Below are 12,187 nucleotides of genomic sequence, written 5' to 3'. Positions count from 1 at the left end.
AACGCCTTTTCCGCATCCACCGAAAGCATCATTCTCTCCCCTGGGATCCGTGATGCTTTTTCTAAGAGGTGAACTATCCGCTTGGTGTTGTCCACCGTCTGTCGTCCGGGGACAAAGCCCGCCTGGTCTGGGTCTATAAGGTTCGGTAGGTGGGGAGCCAGCCGGGCCGCTAGGATCCCAGTGTACAGCTTAAGATCCACGTTCAAAAGTGAGATCGGCCTGTAGGAACTACATTGCGTCCGGTCCTTCCCCGGTTTGGGGATGACCGTGATGGAGGCTTGCAGCAGGTCCGGTGGGATGGCCCCGGGAGCAGTGAAGGAGTTGAAGAGGCGCGTGAGAAGCGGGGCCAGCGTCGCACAGAACGTTTTGTAGAAAAGGGATGTGTAGCCATCCGGCCCCGGGGCCTTCCCGTGTTTGAGTCGGGCAATGGCGGAAATCACTTCCTCAACTCGTATATCAATGTCCAGGTGCTCCGCCTGCAAAGGCGTCAAGGAGGGGAGGGCAATCGAGTCCAAATAGGCCGCCGTCGCCGATGCATCCGGGGGTCCCCCGTATAGAGGTCCGCATAAAATCCCCGGAAAGCCTCAGCTATATGGGTGTCCTCCGTAACCCTCGACCCCGTGGAGTCGGAGACCTCCTTTACCACCTGTTGTTGTCGAGCCGCTCTAAGCCTGTTCGCCAGCAGCCGGCCACATCTATCCCCTCCCGTGTAGTAGGCATGGCGTAAGTGCAAGGCCGCGTACTCCGCGCGGTCCATGTCCAGGGCCGCCAAGAGCTTTCTGGCCTCCTTCAGCTGCCGCCATACCCGGGGAGCCCCTGTCCTGCGATGCACCTGTTCCAATTCGCGGACCCGCTGGGTGAGCTCCTCCCTCTTGTGCCGCCGCTCCCTGTTGTCGGCTGAGGAAAGAGCTATAAACTCCCCCCGTATCACCGCCTTAATGGCCGCCCACTGTGTCGCTTGCGAAGTGTTGGAATCCGCATTATGGGACAGGTAGTCCTGGATGGCATGCGTCACTTGCGTGACTACTGCCTTCCTATGCAACAATGTGTCCCGCAGGCGCCAAACCCGCGGTGGACCCGAGATCGGCGGCAGTCTAAGCTCGACGGTGACTGGAGCGTGATCAGACAGGGAGACCACCCCCATCTCTGTCGCTGTAGCTATCGCACATACCGGCGTGGTGACCAAAAAGTGATCCAGGCGCGCGTAGGTCTTATGTGCGTGGGAGTAGTATGAATAGTCTCTATCAGTAGGATGCATGCGGCGCCAGAGGTCGTGGAGGTCCAGCTCCGCCAGCTGTGTCTTACACCCGGTCGAGAACTCCCCCGCCTGCGGAGAGCGAAGCGCGGATCTGTCTAGGGCCGAGTCAAAGACCATATTGAGGTCACCCCCGAGGATAATGTGCCTGTCCTATGAGGCAGTGACATCCTCCAAGGCTGCGCGTAAGAAGCGTTCTTGTTGTTCGTTTGGGCTATATACAGATCCCACTGTGAAGTGGATACCCCCCACCCTGAACCTATAGGCTAACAGTCTCCCTTTCTGTTCGGATTGTTTGTGCAAGATCTCTCCCCTGAACTGCCTGGCCACCAAAATCGCCACCCCCGCCGTCTTAGCATTGCCGGAGGAGAAGAGTTGAGTCGGGAATTTGTGGGATCGGAGCCTGTGGCAGTCCCGAGGCAACAAGTGAGTCTCCTGGAGGAATCAGATGTCTGCTCGGGTGCTTTCTAGTAGGGATAATACAGCGCGCCGCTTAACCGGGTTGTTGAGGCCCCGGACATTAAGTGTCACGAGCTTAAGAGTGGTAGGCGGCATAGGGAAGGATAGGTGAAGTAGCGCAGAGCCTCCGCAGGCGCGGAGTTCGTCTCAAGAGCGCCGCCCAGGCGGCCGTGATCCCTGTGGTGCACTGGACGGTCCCCCCTCCCCTCCCGAGCCCCCCCCCACACTCCCACCCAATCCCCCAACCACTCCCTTCCCCTCTCTCAACCCCACAACCAAAACGAACCCCCCCGAACCCCAACAAGCAACCCCTTGGACAACAGTCGAACAACCCCACACCCCACCCTTCCCTCCCTCCCTCCCTCCCCCGTCCTCCAACCCCAGTGAACCATAGTCCCAGCCGAGTCCCACGAGGGACTAGTCTGTGGTGAGTAATTTAAGTGGACGTCCAGCCACCGTCTCCTCCCCGCTACCCCCTCCCCCCCCAGAGCCCCCAAACCTGCAAAGTGAAATAAGCTGTGGTGATCTCCCCCCGGAGTGTTCTCACGCCGTCAATGCGACGTCACCAGCGGCGGTGTCTCTGGCCACCTCGAGCACCGCGCCGGCCATGCCAGCCCTGATGGTGGGTGAGTCCGGCCTCCCGGTGCGACCAGAAGAGTTCCGCCCCGTCACCCGCTGCCAGCCGTCTCTGGTAACGCGCCTCCGGTGCGGCGTAGCCGTATCCTCCTCCGTCTCCGGAATGCCCAATACCCCGCAGGTCTCCCGCAGGGAGTGCAGTTGGTGCAAAGTGCCATTCCACCGAAAGATAAGTCGGAAGGGGTGCCCCCAGGCGTAGGGCGTGCTGTGCTCCCTCAGAAAGTCTGTGGCAATCCTGAAAGCTTTGCGTTTCTGAAGCGTTATGGCAGATAAGTCCTGATACAAAGCCACTGGGTGTCCTCGAAAGGTCAGGGGTGTCTTCTTCCTTGCCTCAGCCAAGATTCGCTCCTTGAGTGGAAAGTCCGGTAGAAAGGCCAGAATATCCGGCGGTGGTGCCGACGTGCGTCTCGGCGGGCCCACCCTATGTGCTCTGTCAATCCGGATGGGGAAGTCCGTCGCCTCTCCCAAGATCTCCCTGAACAAGCTCTGTAGGTAGCTGGTCACATCAGACCCCTCGTCCGCGCTCGGAACTCCCCGGACCCGAATGTTGTTCCGCCGGGATCTGTTTTCAAGGTCCTCATTATGAGCTTGCAGGTCGAGCTGCTGGTCTCGGAGGCGCAGCACCTCCTGCTGCAACTGCTCAATGTCCTCGTCCCTCCTCTGACCAGCACCCTCCACGGAAGTCACCCGCTCTCCTAGGCTGTCCACCTCTCTGCGCACCTCTCGCATCTCCCCAGCGACCTCCTGTTTCAGCGTTTGAAAGTCATCCCTAAGGGAGCTGAAGAGTGACTCCATGAAGGCTCTAGTCATCGGCGGCTCTCTCTCGTCCGTCTCCTGCGGACCCCCGGAGGAGCCCGGCGACGGTTGCCCCTTATCCACCCTCTGGTGGTTCCTGCTGAGCATCTCCGGGAGAGTGCGGTCCCCCTTCTTGTTGCTTCTGTTGCCCGCCATTGGTAGGGGGCGGCCGGCTCCTCCCGTGTCTCGGGTGCTCCACCTGCCCGCCGGCGTCGCTAGGCCACGGAGCTCGCTCTACGCTGCTTCAGTCTCCCGTCCTCCAGCTGCGTTGGTTGGTCGGGCGGCACCCGCCTACCACCTCACCTCTCGGGCCCGTTGACGTGACACACCGCAGGAGGGTCTCCTCAGCCTGCTCCTCTCGGGCCTTCAGTCCCGGTGCTGCTGCCTCTCACCCCTGGGTGGCAGCGCGAGGCCGTGGGGCCTACTTTCTCTCTCTGCAGCCCTTCCCAGGCAACAGCGCTGGCCGGGGGGGGGGGGGGGGGGGGGGGGAAACCGTCCACTCCGAGTTTCGCTGGATACACTAGTGTCCTCCACCCAGCCCCCGGCCACGCAGGTGGCGCCCTCCGCAGGCCCCTGGCCGCTCCTCGCAAGGTGCCACGTGTCCTCCCAGGGGCCTAGATCGCCCGATCCGGGCCCGGTTCCGCTGTTGCAGCCCTCCGGGGCTCACCGGCTGCTCCGGCAGGCGAACTGTCCGTCTCTAAGCAATACGGGGGCGACTCCCCCAGGCAGATGCGTGCTGGGCCCTCGGCCAGGCCGCCGGGTGCACCGCGACCTCTTCTCCTGCCGCGCTCGCCCCCACGCTCCTCCGCACTCCTCACTAGGCCGTTCCTCGCAAGATACCACGTGTCCTCCCAGGGGCCTAGATCACCCGATCCGGGCCCGGTTCCGCTGTTGCAGTCCTCCGGGGCTCACCGGCTGCTCCGGCAGGCAAACTGTCCGTCTCTAAGCAATACAGGGGCGACTCCCCCAGGCAGATGCGTGCTGGGCCCTTGGCCCGGTCGCCGGACGCACCTCGACCTCTTCCCCTGCCGCGCTCGCCCCCACGCTCCTCCGCACTCCTCACTGGGCCCTGCACCGCTCTGCCGCTCTTCCTCTGACGTCAGGCGGCCAGCGGGGCCATCCGTCGTGTCCCCCGCTGAACCCAGGACCGGCTGCCGCTCAGGCTGTCTCGCCAGAGAACCTCCTCACCAGGGCCTCCGACGCGGGGCTCCGCTGTCGCTCTCCACCTCGCTGTCCGCCCGTAGGCCATGCCCCCGGCTCCGCGCCGTGTAGTGGCTCCGGGCCCCGGCCTCGGCTCTGCCTCCCGCCGTCTTCAGTCGACCTCTCCCCGCGAGGGTCTTCTGGCAGTCCCGTTCCCGGTGTCTCCCTCAATCGGCTCCGGCTCTCGGCCCCTCCCTGCTGCTCCGTCCCGCGCTTGCCTTCCGCGGCCTCCTGCGATATTGTTCGGGGTCTCGCTGAGTCCCACCGCCGGGTCGCTGGTAGTCCCCTTCTTTCCCCACGATCTCCCAGCAGATATGGGGGAGATACTGCTAAAATTCTCGGTCCAAGGGCCTGGGGATTCAGGAGCTCACGGAGAGTGCGACCGCTCACTCCGCCATCTTAGCCACGCCCCAAAGACATGATTTTAAATGGAAAATTCTGCAGATGTTGACAGACAGTCACAAGCTTTCTCGGAAACCCAAACATCTGATTTTCACTAATATTACTTGGAAAAAAGGAAAAGGCAACCTACTTAAACTGCATGTACGAAATGAATGTTCAAGTGTGAGTGAATTAAATAACATAACGGGAATGATTCCTAGGACACCGGCGAGGAAAGGTACAAAAACTTCTTCAGGAGAGTTTTTGTGTGAAAATCTGCAAGATTGCTACCATCCCCATAGTAAAATCCTTGTGAATCTGGCCCACAATGGGTTAGAAATGTGTATTTAATGCACTCTGACCACCCAGAAAGTGCTTCAGGTATCTCAGAGGATATCAAAGGCGTTACATACATACCAATTCAATACAAATCCATTATAGCGCGACACGCGGTGGGCTTGTTAAAAGCTGCTGATAAAGCAAATAAAAAACTTTACGATACACAGTGAATAACACGCATCCTATTCCACGCGCACCCCGTCGCTCAGTCCTGAATATTACACATCCTTCATTCTGTATCGTGGGAGGGAGTGCTCTAGTGCCACCGGATCTCACCTGATCCCCCACAGCCGCCTGCCCGGGTGTCACTTGGCGGCCCGTCGTGCCCTGGTCAGCACTCCATCGCCTCGGGGGTATCTGAACCCGCCCCTGGTTTATACAACTGGAGCCTACTGGCGCCCTCTCTTCCTGGCAAGCACTGTCTGCCCTCCACGTTGGCTATAGCCTGAATGGCCTGGTACAGCTGGTGGGCCAGGTGCTATCTGTCTGCGGGCTTGTGGCACCTCCGGACGTCCCGGCGGACGTCATAGACGGTGTCTGCGGTGTCTAGAAGAAGGGCCTCCTCGTAGAGCACCAACAGCAGCAACAGTTGAAGCTTACGCACTTTGAAAACTTTTTCAGGGTCTACCACCTCTGCCTGGGCACACTCGAGCGCCAGGCGCACCCTCTCCATCAGCGCCGCGAGCCTCATGACCGCCAGCTGGTGTCACTGGGAAGGGGATTCGCCTTCGCCCTCTCCCTCCGTGGTGAGGTTTCACAGCGCTGCTAGAGGGGGAAAGAGGCAGCAGTGTATGATGGGCACTGGCAGTGCAATACTGTGCCAACCCTTAGGGTATAGGTGGCGGTTTTCAGGAAGTATTTATAAATGATGCTGTGCTGACCACAAAACAGTGAATGGTGACACCCTGAGGGAGGGCAAGAATGAGAACAAGCATTTGGAATGCAATAGGTCTGATTGAATTGCAAATGTTTACGTTCATCATCATCATCATCATCACTTTATTCGGTTATAAAATACAATAACCATCAAAGTACAGTATTAAAAACAGAATAATTTAAAACAGTAATATCCTGATCATAGCATAAATGTTGTACAGATCACATGATCATTGTTTTCCGACATCTAAAAACATTTTTAAGAAATACAGTAACAGAAGCAATGACGAATTCATTCTCTAAAAGTTGCAATGCTAAAAGGGTCGGACGACAACATCTCAGGCCAAAAGTCTTTAAAACTGGGATAATCCATCTCTTTCTTGGTACATCATAATATTTACAAAATAAAATAATGTGAATTGTGGATTGCATAGAGGTACCGTCGCAGGGGCATTTACACAAGTGTCTAGTCCAGTCATTCATCATTGGGAAACTGAGGAGTCTGAATATCATATTGAATCTAAAACGGGTCAACAAGAGACGATCAAAATCATGGTCAGTTAAAGATAGGTATAACTGGATGGTATGTGACAACAGGGTCAAAAAATGGGCTTGAACAGTAGTTTTTTTTAATCTCAATAGCTGTTCTTTTTTCACCCAAGTAATCCATGCAGCAGGCCTTAAACTCTTTCCTAGCGATAGTGCGCATAGCGCTGGGATCTGTATAGTATTCCGGATATCCTATGTCTGACATGAATTTTTTCACATATTCCAGCCACCTAATGGATTTAGCGCCGTCAGACTTCAATGCGCCAGTCAATAAGTATCGGTTAAATCCAGTTTCATCCGACAGCCAAATTCTGTGCCACAAAAGAACGGGTTGGATTTTAATAGTATCTTCCAAATATGGGATACCCAGTTCCATGTGTACTATATGTGTTGAGATACTTTGGGGTACTGCTAGGAGAAACTTCAAAAACATGTTTTCCGCAATCTGCATGATCTTTGTATCAGCGTAACCCCATACACCCGCTCCATATGTAGCAATAGGGATACATTTGGCCTTATAAATATGTATGAGTTCATCCGGTGGGCGCCTACCTAGTTTACGGCTGAAGTTTGACAGGGCCGCTAATGCCCTGGCAAACAACAGACGTCTACTCTTAATCGCCTCAGTCCAACTTCCTGTCCTATCAAATAAGATCCCTAGGTAGGAAAAAAAAATTGTATGCTCAATTGGGCTGGCGTTAATATATACGGTCTTTACCCTCTTATTTGTCCCTGCCCCACAGTTCATGGTATAGGTCTTTGAGCAATTTATAGACAGTCCCAAGTTTGACATAAAACCAGTGAATTAATTAACTACCCTTTGAAGTGCAAGTGGGGTACAGGCCATTAAAACAGCATCATCTGCATACAGAAGTGCCGGGATGGATCGCTTGGCCGCCTTGGGTAAATCCCTACACTCTTTGATTAAAATGGATTCCAAACCGTTTATATATAGAGTGAAAAGAAATGGGGCAAGGGCGCAACCCTGCCTCACCCCTTTCTCAATTCCAAAGTGACTCGTGCATTCTCCATTCCTACCGTATCTCACCTTAGCCCTAGCTCCAGAGTAGAGTTCCCTTAAAAAAGCAATGATTAATAAATCTACACCAAGCCCCTCTAAAATCAACCATAGTTTATCATGCAAAACACAGTCGAAGGCTGCCGTTAAGTCTACAAAGGTCATAGAGAGTCTACCCTTTTTTGCCTTAGTATACTTTTCCATCAAGATATGGAGGTTCAATCCCTGCTCAACTGTGCCCAGACCCTCGCGAAACCCATATTGGAGGTCGCTAATAACATCTTGTTCATCGGCCCAGGTCTGCAGTCTGTTCAGTAGAACCCGGCCGATGATCTTGGCAGTGGAATCCAGCAGCGATATCGGACGATAGCAGGCTGGATTCGATCTGTCTCCCTTTTTAAAAATTGGTACGATCAGGGATTCGTACCAGGTTGGTAAAAAGGCACTATTATTACAAGCATTAGAAACCTGGGTTAAAAGAGGACCCCATAGTGCTGTGTTTGATTTAAAAAGATCCGCGGGAATACCATCTGGGCCTGGGGCTTTACCAGAGGGGCAAGAATTAATAGCTGCGGTAATCTCATTTAGAGTGAAATTCATTTTAAAATCATGTACTGTGTCCAAGGTATTGGATATGGGACCTTGTTCCTCTAAGGTTAGGTTTTTGTACAAATTAGAGAAATGTTTTACCCATTCAGGTTCCGAGATAGCAATCTCCATTACTGCCAATTCCTTGTTTGCCATAAAAGGTGAGTTCACCACTTTCCAAAAAACAGAAAAATCACGACTATCTGCAGCATCACGTAATGCCCGCCAAGTGTTTTGTTTTAAGGTGGACTTAGTATTTCTAAGGACATACTTATAATTACGTCTTGCCTGCCTTATCTGTTCAGTGTTTTTAACTGTTGTGTGGATACAGTTTTTAAGATTAATATACGCTTTTGAACATTCAGCTTTAAACCAGCCTTGTTTTCTTCTCAGGGTCCTATTGTTTTTAACAAATAGTGACTCTTTTATATGTTTTGAAATTGCCAGGAAGTTTTCCCTAATCTCATTGCTGGGTGTAGACTCATCTAGACATGTCAAAAGCATGCTTTTGCAATTAATAGCAATATTTGAAATAAGTTCATTAGTGTTTACATTGGCCCATTTTAATGCGAACCCATTTTGTCTAATGCCAGTAATGTGGTCGACATTGTCAGTGGCTATTGATCTAGCGTTAGTGCTCTGTTTAAGCATAGTAACATCAACACTGAGGGGGAAATGATCACTTAGGACTATCTCATGTGTCATAAAATTATTGATGCAAGGGGAGTATCTACACGAGGACAAAATAAAATCAATTGTAGATGTTAAACCTCGCGCATGAAAAGTAGGGGTAAAAGGAGTCATGGGAGAACACAGTCTATTAACAAATCCTAAATCAAGAGTGAACATTATATCATTTAGAGCATCCCCATATGATGTATGCGGGAAGTGAACAAAACTTTCCCCATTTCCGTACGTTAGCCCACATACATCGTCATTGGTGTGTTTACAGAGAGGAGAGTTAAAATCCCCGCCCCAAATCACAAACACCTCCTGTTTAATCGGGTAATTAATGTATGGAGAGAGCAGCTCAGTGATCTCAAGGTATCTATAACCACAGCCGTTAACATATTATTGTAGAAATGTATAATTACTAGACAGAGAGTACTATCCAGATGAAGGGTCACAATATGATAATGGGGGTCAGTGGATATGAAATAAATTTTTCCAACAGTAAGGTAATTAGAGACGTATGTGCACAGCCCCCCCTTGGCTCTGCCGGATGTTGTTGCAGTGGCTGGCGTGTGCAGTGTTTTGTAACCACTGATATGTAGGGGGTCTTTCATCCAAGTTTCCTGTACATTGATTATATTGAAGTTATTAATGAACTCAATCCACAAGGGATTATCTACCTTTGATTTTAGCCCTGCGATGTTCCAAAATAATATTTTGCTCTGGGCCTCTGGACCTCTTCCATAATCGTTTGTCCCTACTTTATTGTCTTGGGGCTGCAGTGGACCGGTGTATTGTACTGGGCTAAGAGCTCTCTCCAATATACTAGTAACCGCCAATTCTCGCATTGGGCCGGTACTTATTGGATCATTATGTGCGGGTGGCTCATCTAGTGTGTTAGTGAGTAGTAATTCAGGGAGACTCTTTCTATGCACCCGGTCCGTGGTATTAAGTATATCTATACAGGGAAGTTCCCCCAATTGTTGTCAATCAACTAAGTTGAGATTAGAACAAATCCAATTGGCCGCACTCTGCTCGTCACACCAGCAAGTTGCCCCAAGGAACTGTGGTCAATGTAGTGGCGACGGCGAGTACGCCTGTGCCACAGTGTTTGCAAAGAAGTATGGGTCGCATTAGCCATCCCTGGACACGTGTTTCGAGGTGTTGCCTCTCGTCAGCAGGGAGCAGGTAAGTGTATAGGGGTGCCGCGTGGACTGCCAAAAAGTAATAAAACGGGCTAACGAGCCTTGGATCTGCACCTGCGCGCCATGAGAGGTACTTGACCTGTTTTAATTACATTTTGGCAGTCCACGCGGCACCCCTTTACACTGACCTGCTCCCTGCTGACGAGAGGCAACTACCTCGAAACACGTGTCCAGGGATGGCTAACGCAACACATACTGTTCTTTATACATCGTGGCATAGGCGTACCCGCCGTCGCCACTACATCTACCACAGTCCCTTGGGGCAACTTGCTGGTGTGACGAGCTGTGTGCGACCAACCTTTGCTTAAGTTGAGATTAGAAGATGTTTCTAAACGATTTTGGACCGGGACATTAAACCGACTTATGAGACCCGGGGTAGAGATTTCCCTGGTATGGGCAGTTTTGTTAAGGCTAGCTGGATGGTAAAAAAAACCTAACGGTACCAGATTAATGCCCTGGGTGATGGTAGGTGAGGGCCCAGCTCTGTACAATATTTCACGGACCAAATTTGAAGATTTAAATGATAGGATCACACAGTCTCCACTCATGAGCTTCTGGCCTTTACCAATCCATGATGCCCTTCTAGCCAACTTAAAATCATCGTACAGCCTTTCTGTGAGGCCAGTCCTAGAGTCTAACCAGTGTAATGACTTATTTCTTAGGCTCTCCCAGGATTCCGTGTTTCCCTTTGGAAGGCTCGGTACATTTGTTAGCACGACTACGTAGGGAGTGGCTGCAGGTGGTAGGTCCGGATTGTTATTTGATTGTTCATCTACGTGGCCCTGCCCAATACTAGAAGAAATGTGATTGGGACCCGGGACCTTTGTGGATATGGGCATAGTTAAAAGATAGTAATTTGGATTAGCCTCTTGATTGGGAAGGGAATTATTCTCTGGCCTGCGTTGTAGACCACTAATCCATTCCTTGTTGCTGGCAGGTAAAATGCCGGCAGGTTGGCAATTTTCTCTGTTTTCGCTACCTACTTTCTTGCACTTGTGCATGTCTAATAAATCCTCAGAGAGTTGCTGTGTTTTGCTAAGGCTAATATGTACTAAGTCTTCTAGCTTCCCAATTCTTTTAGTTAGGTTATCTAGTGTTACTCTGATAAAAGCATCCAGGGAGTCCAGTTTATCATTCGTCTTAGTTATCTCCTTTTCAATGTGGACATTCAAGGTGCCCGATTTTTTGCCCCTATCCCCTGGGTTTTGTGAAGCTAACGGGGGGGCCTTTTTATAAATCTTTTTTCGTGTTTTCAGTTGGGGTGTCACCAGCGGTACGCCTGGATTCCCCGTAAGTTTAGGGATGGGGGCAGGATTTCTAGCTCGCTTCGAGGGTGGTTGTCCCTCCTGCTCGTGGTCACTTTCTGGAATGTGGTCTGATATGTCCACAGTGCACCCATTGATATTAGTTGGTACAATTACAGTTGGAATGTCGGAGCACCCCTGTATAGTATTGTCGGCTATTGGATTAGTAGCAGGTTCTAAATTAGCCGTGCCCAATGACTCCTCAACAGTTAGAATCTGCTGCTCAATTACTCCCACTGCCCCAGTTAAATAGGTAAGTAATGTCTGACGTGAGCGCGTCTGAGAATTGGACTGTGTGTTATCTTTGTGAGGAACGGTTTGTGCCTTTCGTTTTCCCATATCTAGGATACTGTGGCCTCAAAGAAAGGCAAGTTACCCTCCCTCCTTAGATGGTAAATACAGTTAGTGAACCGATCACGATCACAATAAAGCATGTATTAGCAAAGAGCACAATCACAAAACTGTAACAGTCAAGAGCCCCGCTTTCACGGTACCTTACAGGCTCAAAAGCCGTGGCCCAGTCCAGTCTACTTCAGTCTATGACGGGCTAAGACGGGCCTGTCTTGGCCCGGTCTTCGCCCGCGCGCGTCCCGCGATGCGGGACCGCGTCCGTGGCTTTATCGTCCCTCCGGGGACCGTCGATAAAGTGCTTGGTGCTTCAGGAGCAGGGCAAGGGCTTGGAACAAAGTGCAAAGTGCCGGTTACTCGTTAGCGGTCTCCCGCGATGCGGGAACGCGTCCGTGGCTTTATCGTCCCTCCGGGGACCGTCGATAAAGTGCTTGGTGCTTCAGCAGCAGGGCAAGGGCTTGGAACAAAGTGCAAAGTGCCGGTTACTCGTTAGCGGTCTCCCGCGATGCGGGACCGCGTCCGTGGCTTTATCGTCCCTCCGGGGACCGTCGATAAAGTGCTT

Source organism: Triturus cristatus, chromosome 11 (assembly GCF_964204655.1).
Source record: "Triturus cristatus chromosome 11, aTriCri1.1, whole genome shotgun sequence".
Taxonomy (NCBI): Eukaryota; Metazoa; Chordata; class Amphibia; order Caudata; family Salamandridae; genus Triturus; species Triturus cristatus.
The sequence above is the reverse complement of the archived record's forward strand: the minus strand, read 5'-3'. Positions refer to the sequence as shown.